General features: G+C 44.2%; 1 non-coding gene across 1 annotated transcript; it reads right to left on the minus strand.

The window, feature by feature from the left end:
- Positions 1–4,992: 4,992 nt before the first annotated feature.
- Positions 4,993–5,119, minus strand: LOC112611756. The gene has a single exon (XR_003116734.1). It is a non-coding gene; the product is annotated as a U6atac minor spliceosomal RNA (small nuclear RNA).
- Between the last annotated feature and the right edge of the window lie 14,109 nt (positions 5,120–19,228).

Below are 19,228 nucleotides of genomic sequence, written 5' to 3' on the forward strand. Positions count from 1 at the left end.
GATAGTGTTTATATAGGAAGGGCAGATTAAATGCTTTCTCTACCAGTTTTCAAAATAACGGTTCCTTTGTATTTCCACAGGTGAACTAGTTTTATTTGGTTTTGAGTATCATTATGATTTCAAAGACTTAAACATATTTGATGTGCTTCAATCCAACGTAGTTATTATCCTTTTTAATGTGGAAATGGGCACTTTTTTTGCGGGGGGGGGGCAGATTTTTGCTCTGTCACCCAGGCTGGAGTGCAGTGGCGTCATCACAGCTCACTGCAACCTCTGCCTCCAGGGTTCAAGTGATTCTTCTGCTTCAGCCTCCTGAGTAGCTGGGTCTGCAGGTGCCTGCCACTACACTCGGCTAACTTTTTGTATTTTAGTAGAGACAGGGTTTCACCATTATTGCCCAGGGTGGTCTCAAACTCTGGAGCTCAAGCAATCTGAGTGCTCAAGCAATCCACCTGTGTCAGCCACCCAAAGAGCTAGGATTAAAGGTGTGAGCCACTGTGCTCCACAAAATGGGCATGTTGTTGACAAGTAGGGACTTATTTAAATTGGCTATGTCCTTTTGAGATGAATGCTAATCTTTTTTTTTTGAGACAGAATTTTGCTTTTGTTGTCAAGGCTGGAGTGCAATGGCGTGATCTCAGCTCATCGCAACCTCTGCCTCCCGAGTTCAAGCGGTTCTCTGGCCTCAGCCTCCCGAGTAGCTGGGATTACAGGTGCATGCCACCACGCCCAGCTAATGTTTTGTATTTTTAGTAAAGACAGGATTTTGCCATGTTGGCCAGGCTGGTCTGGAACTCCTGGCCTCAAGCGACCTGCCTGCCTCAGCCTTCCAAAGTGCTGAGATTATAGGTGTCAACCACGGTGCCTGGCCCATTTACTTTAGAATTAATATAAATAAATTGAAAGAAGTTATTTGGGTAAGCAAGAGTGAGAGAAAAAGGCCTGGTGTGGTGGGCTCACGCCTGTAATCCCAGCACTTTGGGAAGCCAAAGTGGGAGGATCACTTGTGGTCAGGAGTTGGAGACCAGCCTTGTCAACATGGCAAAACGTCATCTCTACAAAAAATTTTATATATGTATATAAAATTAGCCCCACATGGTGGCATGCATCTGTAGTCCCAGCTTCACCGGAGGATTGCTTGAGCCTGGGAGGTAGAGGCTGCAGTGAGCTGAGATTGCACCACTGTACTCCAACCTGGAGACAGAGTGAGACTCCATCACCATCACAAAAAAAAAAGAAAAAAGGCCGGGCGCGGTGGCTCAAGCCTGTAATCCCAGCACTTTGGGAGGCCGAGACGGGCGGATCACGAGGTCAGGAGATCGAGACCATCCTGGCTGACACGGTGAAACCCCGTCTCTACTAAAAAATACAAAAAAACTAGCCGGGCGAGGTGGCAGGCGCCTATAGTCCCAGCTACTCGGGAGGCTGAGGCAGGAGAATGGCATGAACCCGGGAGGCGGAGCTTGCAGTGAGCCAAGATCACGCCACTGCACTCCAGCCTGGGCGGCAGAGCGAAACACTTTTTCAAAAAAAAAAAAAAAAAAAAAAAAAAAGAAAAAAAACTAAGAGAAACAAACGCCAACATTTCCAGAACCACACAAAATCCCTGTTAACATGTCTATTTGGGTGACTTGCTGTGCACATATAAATGTAAATGTTGGTTTGGGATTAATATAACCTGTGGCTTATATAATAAGGTCTATATACATATTTCAAGATCTATAAGATTATTTTTAGTTTTAAAATATTTTTATATTAATTACTGATTTTTAATCCTCCAAATGACTAGCACAACATATAACACAAGTATAGCTAAGGCCATTTGCTAAATTGGGGGCTAAGGAATAGGACAATCAATTTAACTGTGATTTAGTTGACGTCATAGGGCAAATGTCAGAGCTGAGAAGGAAACCTTGAGTTATCTATTTTTTTTATTTTTTCTTGAGACAGGGTCTCCCTCTGTGGAGCGCAGTGGCACAATCATGGCTCACTGCAACCTCTGCCTTCCAGGCTCAAGCAATCCTCTGGAGCAGCTGGGACTACAGATGCATGCCACCATGCTGAGCTAATTTTTTTTTTTTTTTTTCATAGAGGCCAAGTTTTGCCATGTTGCCCAGGCTGGTCTTGAACTCCTGGGCTCAAGCGATCCGCCCGCCTCAGCCTCCCAAAGTGCTGGGATTATAGGCATAAGCCACCTTGCCTGGCCATCTTTCATTTTATTTTTTCCCTGCCCTATCTTATGGTGCTGAACTTTGAGTTATTTTGTTCTCAAACCCACTGTTGACCCCTCCCAGCCATTCTTAATGCCCAGAGCTTTGGGGGAAAACATGCTGGGATTATCTTTATTGGCAGCATTGCATGGTCCTGGAGGTTTGGGGGGCAGCATCACTGGCCTAACCCCTTTAGGATAGTATTAATGCTGCAAGAAAAGGAATAAAATGTGGGCCTCTTCAAGAGAACAGAAACCTCACCCTTTTCAGGAGGTTAAATTCTGCACACTTTTCAACACTGTTTTGAACTTAAACTACTCATCCATTTCAAATTAAATTGCCTAAGAACTCAAGCATAATGTATAAAGGGCACAGTTTTTGGAGACACAGACGTAGCTTCAAATTCTGGTTCTACCGCTTTTGGCGTCTCTGCGTCTCAGTTTTGTTATGTGTAGAATGGAGATAACACTGCTTAGGAACGATCATTATTAGGATTCCATGAGGAAATTTAGATAGCACTAACCGCATACAGCACTCAACAAATATCTAATGCTATTATTAACATTAGTGCTTAGCAGGATATTAGGCTATTGGAACCCAGTAGATGATAGCTAATCGTTTTATTAAGTAAAAATTCTCAGGGTGTTAGGATTCCCCGAGGGTTCCTCTGTGGCTGCTGACACAGACAAAAGAGCGGTGACGATTTAGGGGAGAGAGGTCTTGACTTACTCAGATTAGTAGGCATGGCCTGGTGGCAGAAGAGTATGAACCTGAGAAAACAATGCTTAGAGACCTACAGAGACCCACTTACGGAGCCAGGTGCCTTGCTGTGGTATCACCAGTGGCCACTTCCAAGGGGCAGGATTTGTACACCTGCTAGCTGTGTATTGAGGTATTGAGTGGGAAGAGTTCTAGATCTCAGATTTTTGCTCTCCAGCGTACTAATTCAAGGCTTCCTTGGGCAGATGGGCTGGCAGCCATGGGTGCAGAGAGCAGACCCAAGGCTCGGGAACAACCCCTTTCCTCCTCCCAGAAGCTGAGATATCGTATTCCAGTAATCCTGCCCTACCCCTTCCAGTCCACACTCACATGCAGACAGAACCCCTTTCCATGGGGCTTTCCATTCCTGGTAGGACTGCTGCCCTTGGGGAAGGACTGAGCTCATCAGATTGAACATACTAAGTACTGTGACATGGAACTCTAGGGACCTGTTTTCTTTTCTTTTTTTTTTTTTGAGATGGAGTCTTGCTCTGTCGCCCAGGCTGGAGTGCAATGGCCGGATCTCAGCTCACTGCAAGCTTCGCCTCCTGGGTTTACGCCATTCTCCTGCCTCAGCCTCCCGAGTAGCTGGGACTACAGGCGCCCGACACCTCGCCCGGCTAGTTTTTTGTATTTTTTAGTAGAGACGGGTTTCACTGTGTTAGCCAGGATGGTCTCGATCTTCTGACCTCGTGATCCGCCCGTCTTGGCCTCCCAAAGTGCTGGGATTACAGGCTTGAGCCACCGCGCTCGGCCGGGACCTGTTTTCAATTCATCTTTTTTTGTCACTTTTTTCTACCTCCTTCCCTCCCTCCTTCCCTCCCTCCCTCCCTTTCTTTCCTTCCTTCCTTCCTTCCTTCCTTCCTTCCTTCCTTCCTTCCTTCTTTCCCTCCCTTCCTTCTTTCCTTCCTTTTCTTTCTCTTTCTCTTTTTCTTCCTTTCTTTCTCCCCTTCCCTTACCTTCTCCTTCCTTCCTTTTTTCTCTTTCTTTCTCCTTCCTTCCTTTCTTCTCTGCCTCCCTCCCTTTCTTTCTCTCTCTCTCTTTCTTTCTTTTCTTTCTCCCTTCCCTTCCCTTCCCTTTGCTTCATCCCTTCCCTTCCCTTCCCTTCCCTTCCCTTCCCTTCCCTTCCCTTCCCTTCCCTTCCCTTCCCTTCCCNTTGTTATTAACCTTCCCTTCCCTTCCCTTCCCTTCCCTTCCCTTCCCTTCCCTTCCCATCCCTTCCCATCCCTTGCTTTCCCTTCCCTTCCCTTCCCTTTTCTTTCTTCTGAGACAGGGTCTCCCTCTGTTGCCCAGACTGATGTGAACTCCTGGCTTCAAGTGATGCTCCCACCTTGGCCTCTCAAAGTACTAGAGGTACAGATGTCAGCCACCATGCTCAGACTCTCACCTTTTTTCTTTTGTTTAATTATACTTTAAGTTCTAGGGACCTGTGCACAACGTGCAGGTTTGTTACATATGTATACATGTGCCATGTTGGTGTGCTGCACCCATTAACTCGTCATTTACATTAGGTATATCTCCTAATGCTATCCCTCCCCGCTCCCCCCACCCCACAACAGGCCCCAGTGTGTGATGTTCCCCACCCTGTGTCCAAGTGTTCTCATTGTTCAATTCCCACCTATGAGTGAGAACATGTGGTGTTTGGTTTTCTGTTCTTGCAATAGTTTGCTGAGAATGATGGTTTCCAGCTTCATCCATGTCCCTACAAAGGACATGAACTCATCCTTTTTTATGACTGCATAGTATTCCATGGTGTATATGTGCCACATTTTCTTAATCCAGTCTATCATTGATGGACATTTGGGTTGGTTCCAAATCTTTGCTACTGGCCTCTCACCTTTTTTCTACATCTTTTTTCTTTTCTAAAAGCTAAAAAAAAAAAAAAAAAAAAAAAAGAGAGAGAGAGAATGATGGGATCTTACCATGTGGCCAGGTTGGTCTTGCCCTCCTGGCCTCAAGCAATCCTCCCACCTTGGTCTCCCAAAGTGCTAGGATTACAGGCGTAGGCCACAGCATCCAGCCTAAAAACGATGCTTTAGATGCCACAAAATAGGTGGCAATGCCTTAACTGCATGTTTGTTGTCAGGCCCAAGGGACTCTTCCATCCTTGTCAAGGGGAGTGCTAACCAGTCTCTCCTTTCATACAACACTCACCTTTGAGAAATGCCAAGCCTACATAAAAGTTGAGAGACTAGCATGCTGGACACCATGATATCCTTCACCTAAAACTCATCAGTTCTTTCAAATGACATTTGAGCACCCACTACGTGCTAGGTGCTGTGACAGCCTTTGGGGTGCACAAAAGGAAGTGAGTCTTGTTTCCTGAGCACAAACTTGCTCAGGCTTATCAGAAAAAGGAGACTATAAAACAAAAACCTATAATATGGCCTGATAATATTTTGTTACTGCAGGCATAAGGAACTGTAGGAATAGATGGAGAGGAGTCACTTTCTGATTGGACATCAGAGAATGTCTCCAGTGATGGTAGTGTTCCAGAGAGGCAGACTGTGGGCTCAGGAGCAGCGTGGGTGAAAGCATAGGAATTTGGCAAGCCCTGATAGATTTGGAAAATGGCAACTCAATTCAGAAAGTTCCAGTGCTGGTCCTAGGAGGCCTCAGGGGCATGGGGTTCAGTAGAAGCATCATGGCTATGAGTAGGGACAGCAGGTTCACAATGCTGGCTCTAGATGACAGTGAAGCTGACCACTCTAAAAGCTTAGGCCAAAAATATTTTCCTATGCTTCTTCAGGAAAGAAAAATAAAATGTTTGCCAGATCTGCTGGCTGTTGGGATCTTGCTTGAAGATTAAGGGCTGTTGAATTATGTAAGGTGACTCAGAGGTATTGGGGTCAGTCCGCATGGACATGTCAGGGGTGGTACCTGGAACGCACCTGTTGGCCTTAGTGAGATCTTGGGGCCTCTGTCCTTCGGCAATAACTTGCTTCTCACTTCCTGGAATCCATCAGAAGCGAGCCTTTATATAATTACCCTGAATTGTTACAACTCAGATTTTTTGTTTGTTTGTTTGTTTTTGTTTTTGTTTTTGACAGAGTCTTGCTCTGTCACCCAGGCTGGAGTGCAGTGGCGTTATCTTGGCTCACTACAACCTCTGCCTCCTGGGTTCAAGGGATTCTCGTGCCTCAGCCTCCCAAGTAGCTGGGATTACAGGAAACTGCCACCACGCCTGGCTAATTTTTGTATTTTTAGTAGAAACAGGGGTTTCACCATATTGGCTAGGCTGGTCTGGAATTCCTGGCCTCAAGGCAGATTCCTGCCTTGGCCTCCCAAAGTTCTGAGATTATAGGCTTGAGCCACCGAGCCTGGCCAGCAACTCCATTTCAAGTGAAAAGGAATGAACCCTCTTTACTTATTTGAAAAGAAGGAAGGATGACATTAAGGAAGACCTTGGCTGGGTGTGGTGACTCACACCTGTAATCCCAACACTTTGGGAGGCCAAGGGGAGGGGATCACCTGAGATCAGGAGTTCAAGACCAGCCTGGCCAACATGGTGAAACTCCATCTCTACTAAAAATACAAAAAGTAGCCAGGCGTGGTCGTGGGCAACTGTAATCCTAGCTACTCGGGAGGCTGAGGCAGGAGAATCACTTGAACATGGGAGGTGGAGGTTGCAGCGAGCCGAGATCGCGCCACTGCACTCCAGCCTGGGTGAAAAAAAAAAGTAAGGAAGACCTATGAAAGGATGCAGAATTCATTTGCCTTCCAAGAAGAGCAGCATCTCTCAGTTTTTCCAAATGGCTCTGAAGAGATTGATGGTACAAGCTGGCCTTGGCCGTAACTTCTCATTGCTGAGGTATTCTCATACTGCGGTCAAGAAGGCTAAGCCCTCGCATGCATAACTATATTTGCTTTAACTTTTTCATTTAACCCTTAAGAAAACAACTCATAAGAACTGAAAGCTGTGACCTCTATGACCTCTTCTCAGATATCTAAATTTTATCATCTAACTGTAGAAAGAGCTGGTTTAGCTGGCTTAATTTGTGTAAATAGACTATTGCCTTTTCCTTGGAGTTCTTCAGATAAGATACTGTGGTGGTCTCACTTCAGGAGGGGCTGTGGCAGAGAGGACAGAGATTGCTGGCAGAACCCCCTCTCTTTTTGCTTCTGGGGTCATAAAGAAATTCACCTACACTGGGTGAATTGTGAGATAGGATCCCTTTTCCCACATTTGACATGTGGGTCTGTCAACCAAACTTGGGGTCTCAAGGCTGCGTCGGTGTCTTGCTGGGCAAGGCAGTGGTTTCACTGGTCAGATGGCATGCTCCATGCCTGCAGGGAAGGGTGTCAGAGTGCTCTCTTAGCATTAGAATGCTTTCCGAGAGCCCAAAACTTCTCATGTAGTTTCTCTCTCATTCCCTGTGGCTTCAGGGCAGCAGAGTGAAATAGGAAGAGATGGAGGCTTTACTTCCCTAAAGACGTGCTCACACAGCAAAATACAGCTCTTGTTCCCTCGTCTTTTATTCCTAACTGTGGCACTGCAGTACCTTGAGAAAACTGAAGTTGCCCTTTATGTAAAAAATAAAGGAAAAAAAACAAAATGTACTTATGATTTTTTGTCTACTTCCATGTCTAATGGTATATTCAGATGGCAATGGATGATTGCTAGCAGATTTTGGACCAAAGAATTAAATTATTGACACTTTTGACTGGGCGCAGTGGCTCATGCCTGTAATCCCAGTACTTTGGGAGACTGAGACGGGTGGATCACTTGAGGCCAGGGGTTCAAGACCAGCCTGGCCAACATGGTGAAATCCAGTATCTACTAAAAATACAAAACTTAGCCGGGCGTGGTGGTGCAAGCCTGTAATCTCAGCTACTTGGGAGGTTGAGACAGGAGAGTCACTTGAACCCAGAAGACGTAGATTGCAGTGAGCCGAGGTCTCACCAGTGTACTGCAGCCTGGGCGACAGAGCGAAACTGTCTCAAGAATGCAAAATAAAACAAAACAAAACCAAAAACCAACCAAACAAACAAACAAAGTTTAAATAGAATTAAATCATTGACATTTTTGAAGGTCTGTTCTGCGTGACATAGAGGCATTTAAATATGAGTGTTGGTGTGGCGGTGGCTTACGCCTGTAATCCCAACACATTGGGAGGCTGTGGCAGGCAGATTGCTTGAGGTCAGGAGTTCAAGACCAGCCTGGCCAACATGGAGAAACCCTGTCTCTACTAAAAATACAAAAATTAGCCAGGTGTGGTGGTGCATGCCTGTAGTCCCAGCTACTCGGGAGGCTGAAGCAGGAGAATCGCTTGAACCCGGGAGGTGGAGGTTGCAGTGAGCCGAGATCGCACCACTGTACTCCACCCTGGGCGACAGAGGGAGACTGCATCTCAAAGGAAACAAACACACAAAAATATGAATGTTATCTTTCTCCAAACAACTTAAAATCTTAACAAACACAAGGTACACAAGAGTTAGCAATGACTTAGTTGATGCCGAAGGTCAGAGGAAAGTCACAAGAGTGACAGCAGGAGCAGCCTGAGAAGGCTTCATGGATCAGAAGCAATGAATTAGCAGGCTTTACATTTGTGAAATGATATAATACATAAAGTGTGTAAAAAGGAGTCTGGAATATCACAAAGTGTTCAATTCTGGAGAAGAGACTGGGATTGGGTGTGAGGGATACTGAAGAGAACAGTTGACTTTGATTATATTCATGCATTACTTATATAATCAGTGGTGTGCTGGTAAATTTAATTTTTTTTTTTTTTTTTTTTTTTTTTTTGAGACGGGGTCTTGCTCTGTCACCTAGCCTGGAATGCAGTGGCGTCATCGTCTACCACTGCAGCCTTGACCTCCCAGGCCCAAGTGATCCTTATAACCTCAATCTCCAGAATAGCTGGGGCCACAGGTGTGCATCATTATGCCAAGCTGATTGAAAAAAAACCTTTTTTTGTCAAGATGGGGTCTCACTATGTTGCCTAGGCTGGTCTCCAACTCTTGGTCTCAAGTTATCCTCCTAACTTGGCCTCTCAAGTTCTGGGATTATTGGCGTGAGGCACTGTGTCCAACCAAGTGCTAGTAAACTTTTCAGAAAGTGCTCTTTTCCCATGGTTCCCAAAGTCCCTGTTGTAGTGTTTGTCAATTTCCATCATGTAAATTGTAAATACTTCTTCTGTGGCTGATTTTAAACAACCAATATAAGGTCAAGTAGGTCAAACATTTTTGAAAATTTAACAGTTTATGCACTTATCATGTACCGCACTCCAAGTCAAGTGCTAGGGGAAGATTGGAAAAAGATTATGGGCCGGGCATGACGGCTCATGCCTGTAATCCCAGCACTTTGGGAGGCTGAGGCCGGCAGATCACTTGAGGTCTGGTTTCCCAGTCCTCATCACTTGAGGACTGGGAAACCCAGATAGAGGTTCGAGGGACTTGAAACCCAGAGAGAGGACTGGTTTCAAACTCCTGACCTCAGGTGATCCACCTGCCTCAGCCTCCCAAAGTGCTGGGATTATAGGAGTGAGCCATGGCACCCAGCCAGCTACTTATGGTTTTTGAGAAGCATCAGGCAATAACTCTGGTGGCAGTACAGAGACTAAGCTGAGACAGAGACCTGTACAAAAGGTCATCTTAATGTTTCAAGCAGAACATAATAAGAGCTTCAATGAAGGCAACGCAGCAGGGATAGAGATGGGATGGATCCAAGAAACGTTGGGGGAGGAAGAATTGATCGAACAATGGATTGACTGAGATGAGTGTTCAGAAGGATGGCCTGCTTGAAGATAATACCTAGGACTTTGAAAAATGATCACCCTTCCTCCTGTGGGGATGAAAGGCTTCATCAGAAAAGAAAGAAGGCATTTCTAAGAGTCTATGAAGTTTAGGACCTGGGAGCCCAGTTGGTTATTTTCTTTGCATCTCACTACTGACGTTTGTAAGTCTGGAAGAGGGAAGGTCTGAGACGTGATTGGCAGGCCATCAAGATGTTTTGTTACTGAATTTGGATTTGTGGATCCTGATTCTGAGTAGCTATGCTATTGAAATGATGGCCTTTTGGTTTGGGATGGAGAGCATCTCACAAAATTGGGAAATAATGATTAACCCAGGAGTTTAGTGTATAAATACTAATTTCTACATGGAGCTTGAAAAGAGTAAGAGAAAGGGAGGAAAATGGCAGGTAAACCTGTGATCCCAGCCACTCTGAAGAGTAATAGGCACAATGCAGAATGGAGAATAGGGAAGTGGGAGGGGCCTTCTGATTCACATCAGAAAACAGCTGGAAGGAGGCCAGAAACAATACTGAGGTTTTAGATGTCTATATACAAACACACAGGGCGTACGTAACAAACAAGGCAAACTGGGGATTATAACACCAGGCAGTAAAACACGATCTCATTGAAACCTTGTGGGATAGGACCTGAGCCTGACATTCAGTTAGGAAATCTAATTCACATCCTGTTTAAAAGAAACATAGCCATGAGGTGAGGAAGGAGATTGGTGTGTGTTGTGGAGAAACTAAGTGGAAGCCCACTGAAGAGCATAAAGATGAATATTTAGAAGGAGATTTAACGTTAGAGCATTAATGACCAGGCATGGTGGCTCACGCCTGTAATCCTAGCACTTTGGGAGGCCAAGGCAGGTGGATTGTTTGAATCCAGGAGTTTGAGACCAGACTGGGCAACATGGCAAAACTCTGTACAAAAAAATTACAAACATTAGCCTAGCGTGGTGGCACATACCTGTAGTCTCAGTTACTCGGGAGGCTGAGGTGGGAGGATCACTTGAGCCTGGGGAGGTCAAGGCTGCAGTGAACTGTGATTGTGCCAGTGCACTCTAGTCTGGCAACAGAGCAAGACTCTATCTCAAATAAAATAAAATAAAGCAATTACTACATGCCACTTGACCAGAGAAAAAATAGGGAAAATATTAAATACAAAATTTATATGACATTCAAAGAAAATCCCTTGAAACATTTTAATGAGAAATATGAGTGATTTAATAAATTTTTATACCAATTTTTATACTTGAAATGGCTACATATAGTTCTTGACAAAGACTTTTACAAAATGATCTCTTGAAATTCTCAATAGTCATCACTGATAAAAAATGGCTGGGTGCTGAGGCTTATGCCTGTAATTCTAGCACTTTGGGAGGTTGAGGCAGGTGGATCACCTGAACTCTGGAGTTTGAGACCAGCCTGGGCAACATGGCAAAACGCTGTCTCTACAAAAAATACCAAAAAATTAGCCAGGCGTGGTGGCACTCCTCTGTAGTTCCAGCTACTCAGGAGTCTGAGGCAGGAGAATCACTTGAACCCGACTTGAACTCGGGAGGTGGAGGTTGCAGTGAGCAGAGATCATGCCACTGCACTCCAACCTGGGTGACAAAGTGAGACTCTATCTCAAAAAAAAGAAAAAAAAAAAAGTAAAATGTTTTTGTAACTATTAAAAATGTGAAACAATTGAAATATAGGGAGTCTAAGAATACTTCCTTTTTTCACTGACAAATGTAATGTTTGTGATAAGGCAAATAGAATTTTATTTTATTTTATTTATTTATTTTATTTTATTTTATTTTTAGATGCATTCTTGCTCTGTTGCCCAGGCTGGAGTGCAATGGCATGATCTTGTTTCACTGCAACCTCCACCTCCCAGGTTCAAGCGATTCTTCTGCCTTAGCCTCCTGAGTAACTGGGATTACAGGCACATGCCACCATGCCTGGCTAATTTTTGTATATTTAATAGAGCTGGGGTTTCACCATGTTGGCCAAGGTGGTCTCAAACTCCTGACCTCAAGTGATCCACCTGCCTCTGCCTCCTGAAGTACTGGGACTACAGGCATGGGACACTGCGCCTGGTCCCCTTTTTTAAAATTTGTATAAGTTTATGGGGTACAAGTGCAATTTTGTGACATGCTTACACTGCAGAGAGCTCAGGTCAGGGCTTTTAGGGTATCCAACACCCAAATGACATACATTGTATCTATTAAGTAATTTCTCATCATCCACTCCCCTTCCCATCCCCTCACCCTTCTACCTCTCCATTGTGGATCATTCCACTCTCTGCATCCTGGGATACACAATTTTTAGTTCCCACTTATGAGTGAGAACATGTGATATTTGTCTTTCTGGGTCTGACTGGTTTCCCTTAAGATAACGACCTCAGTTCCATCCATGTTGCTGCAAAATACATGATGTCATTCTTTTTTATGGCTGAATAGTATTCTATTGTGTATATATACCATGTTTTCTTTATCCCTGTTAATGGACACTTAGGGAGATTCCATATCTTTGCCATTGTGAAAAGTGCTGCTATAAGCATAAGAGCGCATATAACAAACAGATTCTTTATGATGGACAGACACACTCATGTTTTGCCTGTGGGGACAACCCTCCAGCCAGATTAATAACCACCTGTAGCCAAGGATCATGAGGCTGTCCAAAGGACTTTGATAAAAATTCAACAGTAGGAGCATCTAGGAAGTGTCAGGTCAGAGGCACCCTGATGCCCTTGGGTGGTCTATCTCTCTCTCTCTTTTTATTTTTTTTGAGACAGAGTTTCGCTCTTGTTGCCCAAGTTGGAGTGCAATGGTGCAATCTTGGCTCACCGCAACCTCCGTTTCCTGGGTTCAAGTGAGTCTCCTGCCTCCCGAGTAGCTGGGATTATAGGCATGCACCACCACGCCTGGCTAATTTTGTATTTTTAGTAGAGACAGAGTTTCTCCATGTTGGTCAGACTGGTCTTGAACTCCTGACCTCAGGTGATCTGCCTGCCTCGGCCTCCCAAAGTGCTGGGATTATAGGTGTGAGTCACTGAGACCGGCTGGGTGGTCTATCTCTTTTGGAGCAAAGCTCCATTAGTACCTGAGATATGAATGGAATTGTGTCCCCATCCCAACCAAATTCACATGTTGAAGTCCTGACTCCCAGTACCTCAGAATGTGACCTTATTTGGAAATAAGGTCTTTGTAGATGTAATCAAGTTAAGATGAGGAATACTGGGCTAGGGGGGCCCTAATCCAATGAGGAGTGTCCTTATTAAACGAGGGAAATTGGACACACATACACACACAGAGGAGAAACACTGTGAAGAGACAGAGGGAGAAGATGGATATTTATAAGGCAAGGAGAGAGGCCTGGAACGGACAGCCCCTTCACAGCCCTCAGAAGGAACAAGCCCTGCTGATACTGTGAACTTGGACTTCCACCCTCCAGAACTCACTAATGAGACAATGCATTAGTGTTATTAAGCCTCTTCATCTGTGGTCTTTGTCACAACGGCCTGGGCAAACTGCTTACAAGGGGAATAGGATTCAGCCCCTGAGAAAAGGAGTAGTACTGGCAAGGCCCAGGCAGGATGTTAGAGTAGCAGCCAAGCAGGGGAGTGAAACTGCACCCTAGGGGAGGAAGAAGAATGAAAAAGAGGCACCAACACAATGCCTGGTAGGCTTTGGGCTAACTCAGTGATATTAAAGCTACACAGCTCAGGGGCTTCCTCAGGACTAGTCTCCCATCATCAAGTTAGGGCAGCAAGACTCTAGGAACGTTGGCTGCCTCCATGGAGAGGGGCCCAGTGGCTGGGTGAGGTTGGTGTATGTGGAAGCCCCCAGGTACCCATGGTGGAGGGGGTGTAGGTAAGAGGTAGTTATATGGAATAAGGTGAAAATTTTGGCTCAAAATTGGGAAGACTTTTATTTTTCTTTGTGAAAACACTTGAAATTTAAAATGTCATAGGAAATTCGGAAAATAGAAATAGGAAAAAAACCAAAACTCCTACAGTCTCACCATGTTAACCAAATTCATCATGTATTTCCTTTGTCTTTCTTCATGTGTGTGTATTTCAAATAGTTGGATTTAGAAAGTGTACCTATGCTTTGTTTTTGTTTTTGTTTTGGAGATGGAGTCTCACTCTGTCGCCCAGGCTAGAGTGCGGTGGCACAATCTCGGCTCAGTGCAACCTCTGCCTCCTGGGTTCAAGCTTTTCTCCTGCCTCAGCCTCCCAAGTAGCTGGGATTACATGTGTCCCCATACCTAGCTAGTTTTTGTGTTTTTTGTATTTTTAGTAGAGATAGGGTTTTGTCATGTTGCCCAGGCTGGTCTCAAACCCCTGAGCTCAGCCAGTCTGCCCACCTTGGCCTCCCAATGTGCTAGGATTACAGGCATGAGCCACCAATCCCTGCCAGAAAGTGTACATATACCTTGTATTCTGATTTTTAAATAAATGAAATCATAACAAAAACATTTTCCCATTTTGCTACACGATTTCTCATAAGTAGAAACTCTAATGGTTGTATAAGTCTATGGAATGGGTGAACCCTAAAGAATTATTCCTCTGTGGTTGGATGGTAAAGTTGTGGCTGGTTTCTTTCTTTTCAGTATTCTCTTAGAGGTTTCTTCCAGTACTGAGATTCTATGTTTGGCAAAGAGAAATGCAAGCCACTTCTCAAATTATCTTCTCTAATTCTTTTTAAGGGGCACCTTGTAAGATGCTCTGATGTGTGTTACATTTAGTTAGATTTCTGTTGTTTCCTCTGAGTATCACTTTCACAAAAGTAATTTTAAGAAATTTCTGTATCGTTGCCTATCCTAGATGGTTTTTGTTCAAGTATACAGAAAAAATACGAATGTACAAAAAATACAGGTATAATCTTCACTCAGATTCCCACAAAGTGAATATTTTGCCTTACCATAGTACAATTACCAAAATCAGGAAATTACGTTTAATACATACTCTTATCAAATCTACAGACCTGATTCAGATTTCAGCAACTGTCCCACTGTGTCCTTTTTCTGGCCCAGAATCCAACCGGAGACCCCAGGTTGCATTAGTTGTCATGTCTCCTTGGTCTCCTTTAATCTGGAACAGTCCCTCAATCTTTCCTTGTCTTTTCAAAGCCTTGACGCCTTTGAAAGGTACTAGTCCATTATTTATAGAATGGCCTGAGTTTTGGATTGTCTCATATTTCCTCATGGAATTTTCATGCCACCGCAGAGGCTTTGGGTTCTTCTCAGAACGTCTCAGGAGGCATGTGATATAGGTCTGTCGCATGACAAGTAACGTTAACTTTAATCGCCTGGTTAAGTGGGTATCTGTCAGATTTCTCCACTGTAAACTTAAGATTGTTTCCTCAGTAAGTATTCTAGGGACCTGTTTTGTGACTATGTAAAAATCTTGTTTCTCATCATAATGTGACTGCCTAGATTTCATTGATGAGTCATCTCCTAACCAATTGTTACTGTGGTGTTTTCCAGATGGTAGTTTTCTAGTTTCATTGTTCTATGTTTATTAGTAGTAATTTAACTTGACAAGCTTTATCCTTAACCTAAATAGGCCTAAATGTTCCTTTAGTTAAAGCAAAAGTAGAGAATAGTAATCTATCACTTATTCTGTGCTGTTCCTGTTATGAAAGCACAGAGAAACCACCAAAGGTGAGCTGCCCGGCACACACACCGAGATGAAGGACATCTTCATGTATCTGTATTAATGCGTGACTTTCTGTCTTCCTCAGCTAGGTATAGCTTCTGCCAAAGAATCAGTTCTACAGATGAGAAAAATTAAAACCTGAGATATAGATACGCTGTCTCAGATCAGACAGGGGCACAGCTAGAACTAGTTTCAAGTGCCCAGAGATTTTTAGTTCTTATCTAGGACCTCTCTAAAAATTACATTACTTCTGTTATACAGGTAACATGGTATGTCTTCAAGAAAAGACATTTGCTTTTACAACTATTACCATTTTTACTTTTTATTTTTAGAGCTAGGTCTTGCTGTGTTGCTCAGGCTGGAGTACAGTGGTGCAATTGTAGCTCACTGTAACCTTGAATTCCTGGGCTCAAGTGATCCTTCTGCCTCAGCCTCCCCAGTAGCTGGGACAATAGGCATGAGCCACCATGCTCGGCTATTTGCTTGCTCTTTCATTTTTTATTTCAGTTTTTCCCCCTCATTTGACACCTTTGGTATATTTGCTCTTTTTTTTTTTTTTTTTTTTTTTTTTTGAGACAGAGTCTCGCTCTGTCGCCCAGGCTGGAGTGCAGTGGCGGGATCTCGGCTCACTGCAAGCTCCGCCTCCCGGGTTCACGCCATTCTCCTGCCTCAGCCTCCCGAGTAGCTGGGACTACAGGCGCCCACAACCGCGCCCGGCTAGTTTTTTGTATTTTTTAGTAGAGGCGGGGTTTCACCGTGGTCTCGATCTCCTGACCTTGTGATCCGCCCGCCTCGGCCGCCCAAAGTGCTGGGATTACAGGCGTGAGCCACCGCGCCCGGCCTATTTGCTCTTAAATAAAATCATTATCAATAAGATTACCATTCTTAGGCTGGGCACGGTGGCTCACGCCTATAATCTCAACACTTTGGGAGGTCGAGGTGGGTGGATCACCTGAGGTCGGGAGTTCGAAACCAGCCTGACCAACATGGAGAAACCTCATCTCTACTAAAAATACAAAATTAGTCTGGCGTGGTGGTGCATGCCTGTGAGCCCAACTACTCAGGAAGGCTGAGGCAGGAGAATCGCTTGAACCCGGGAGGTGGAGGTTGCAGTGAGCCAAGATGGCGCCGTTGCACTTCAGCCTGGGCAACAAGAGTAAAACTCTGTCTCAAAAAAAAAAAAAAAGATTACCATTCTTTTGGCTAATTATTATATACTTTTTCACCCATTATAATCCAATCTATTATTTGCAAACAACAATAGTATTTACATAGAAGCTTCCTATAGACATAAATTACAAAATTTATCTTTACCTCAAGCTGAATTCTTAACAACAACTTTAAATTCTGAATACAGAAGCTTCCATTTATCCAGAATAGTGACGAGGTTCTGGTTAATTAACATTCCCATGTATAGCAGGATCTCCACTCTTCAAAGAATCCAAACACAAAACTGGAGGAAAGTATTTACCTTAAAACTGGACAATGTTTCACATCAATGTGAACAGCCACTCTCATTGGGTAGTCCCATTTATTTTTTTATTTTTTTATTTTTTATTTTTATTTATTTATTTATTTATTTTGGAGACGGAGTCTCGCTCTCTCCCCCTGGCTGGAGTGCAGTGGCGCGATCTCGGCTCACTGCAAGCTCCGCCTCCTGGGTTCCTGCCATTCTCCTGCCTCAGCCTCCCAAGTAGCTGGGACTACAGGCGCCCGCCACCACGCCCGGCTAGTTTTTTGTATTTTTTTAGTAGAGGCGGGGTTTCACCGTGGTCTCGATCTCCTGACCTTGTGATCCGCCCACCTCGGCCTCCCAAAGTGCTGGGATTACAGGCGTGAGCCACCGCGCCCGGCCGGGTAGTCCCATTTAAAACCAATGGCCGTCAGCTCTTGTTTTTCAAATTCCTCTTCTACATTGTCTTGTTTTCTTGTCATTTATCTTTTTATATTTTCTAAAGTGGCATGTAGGATAAAAAATTTTAGGTTATTTGGATATTCTGGTGATTGATATCTTTCATTTTAAAAGTTATTAATACATTTGTTTTCATCATAAGCTAAAAAGAGAAAGATATTCTGTAGACAGTTGGGGACGCTTCTTTTTTTTTTTTTTTTTTTTTTTGAGACGGAGTCTCTTGCTGTTGCCCAGGCTGGAGTGCAGTGGCGCGATCTCAGCTCACTGCAACTGTCACCTCTTGGGTTCAAGTGATTCTCCTGCCTCAGCCTCCCAAGTAGCTGGGATTATAGGCATGCACCACCATGCTTGGCTAATTTTGTATTTTTAGTAGGGATGGGGTTTCTCCATGTTGGTCAGGCTGGTTTTGAACTCCCAACCTCAGGTGATCCACCCGCCTCGACCTCCCAAAGTGCTGGGATTACAGGCGTGAACCACCACACCCGGCCAGAATCCGTTATATTTCTAGGGCTGCTATATTTCTCTTTGGCAAGGATGTAGAGTTGAGAGGAAGACAGAAAACACATAAGATGCTTCTAAATTATGCAGGAAAAATGTATGTTTCTATTGATATTTTTCTTTCTAGTGGTGGTGGCAGATCCTAACGTTTTAAACTGGAGTGAAAGTCTGTGTAGCTGGGATTTGAGACAGGGGGTGGGTGTCTATGATCTGGGGCTTCTAAAGGGTGAGGGTAGAGTATACACTAGGGTAGGGTGAACAGAAGTAGAATCCTTCCATTTTCTTCTCTGCTCCCCACATTCGTGTGCCTGCCTGGGATAATCTAGCTTCCTCAGCTCTGCCACCCAGTACCTCCCCGCGGTGGTTGGGGATGGGGACTACGGGGAGAGACAGGTTGTGGACATGATGGGTTATATATCCATTCTTCCCTTCACCTATCTCAATGAACTCACATTTTTACTTTAGTTTACATCGTCACCCATGTACTTGGGGAAGAGAAGATCTCAACCTTAACAGTTGGTTGGCTAAACCAATCAGTGCATTCCATTTCCCACTGAAGGCCATTGTTCAGGAGTGGACATGTGACTTACCAGGTCCAGTCAAGGTGTATCTCAGGACTCCTGCTTGGGAACCTGTGACAGACTGCCCTTCATCTGCATGCCAGGATGTGCAGGAACCTTCGTGTTCCTTTTGCCACCTAAGAAAAGCAAGTTAAAGATGAAGTCCAAAGAATGACAGAGGCACATGGAAGGGAGTGGCAGAGAAATGCAGCAGGAGGTCCTGGTTAAGGTGATTCTAAAGCCAATTCTACTCTGAACTTCCAGTTACATGAACACATAAATGTTCTTATTGTTAACCCAGTTAGAGAAGATATTGTTTCTTGGAACCAAAAATATTCTAGCCTTTTACCAAGGGTTGGAGGTGCCTCCATACACCCATCTCTGGGGGCCATGTTTTCCCTCTGACATGATGTTATGAATGGTAGTTAATTGCTCATATGCACCTAGAATGTAGATTAAATGTATACCCTTGAAGTTAACAATAGCAGAAAACAATGCAGTTCAAGTATACAACATTGTACAATGAGAAGGAGAAGGGCAGTATTTGAGGCGCTAACCATCATTTATCCCTGCCTTCCTGCCTTCCTGCCTTCCCTCCCTTCTCTCCCTCCCTCCCTTCCTTTCTTCCTCCCTCCTTCTCTCCCTTTCTCTCCCTCCCTCCTCTCTTTCTCTTTCTTTCTTTCTTTCTTTTCTTTCTTTCTTTCTTTCTTTCTCTTTCTTTCTTTTCTTTCTTTCTTTCTTTCTTTCCTTTCTTTCTTTCTTCTTCCTTTCTCTTTCTTTCTCTCTCTCTTTCCTTTCTTTCTTTCTTTCTTTCTTTTTCTTTCTTTCTTTCTCTTTCTTTCTTTCTTTCTTCTTCCTTTCTCTTTCTTTCTCTCTCTCTTTCCTTTCTTTCTTTCTTTCTTT

Source organism: Theropithecus gelada, chromosome 18, assembly GCF_003255815.1.
Source record: "Theropithecus gelada isolate Dixy chromosome 18, Tgel_1.0, whole genome shotgun sequence".
NCBI lineage: Eukaryota > Metazoa > Chordata > Mammalia > Primates > Cercopithecidae > Theropithecus > Theropithecus gelada.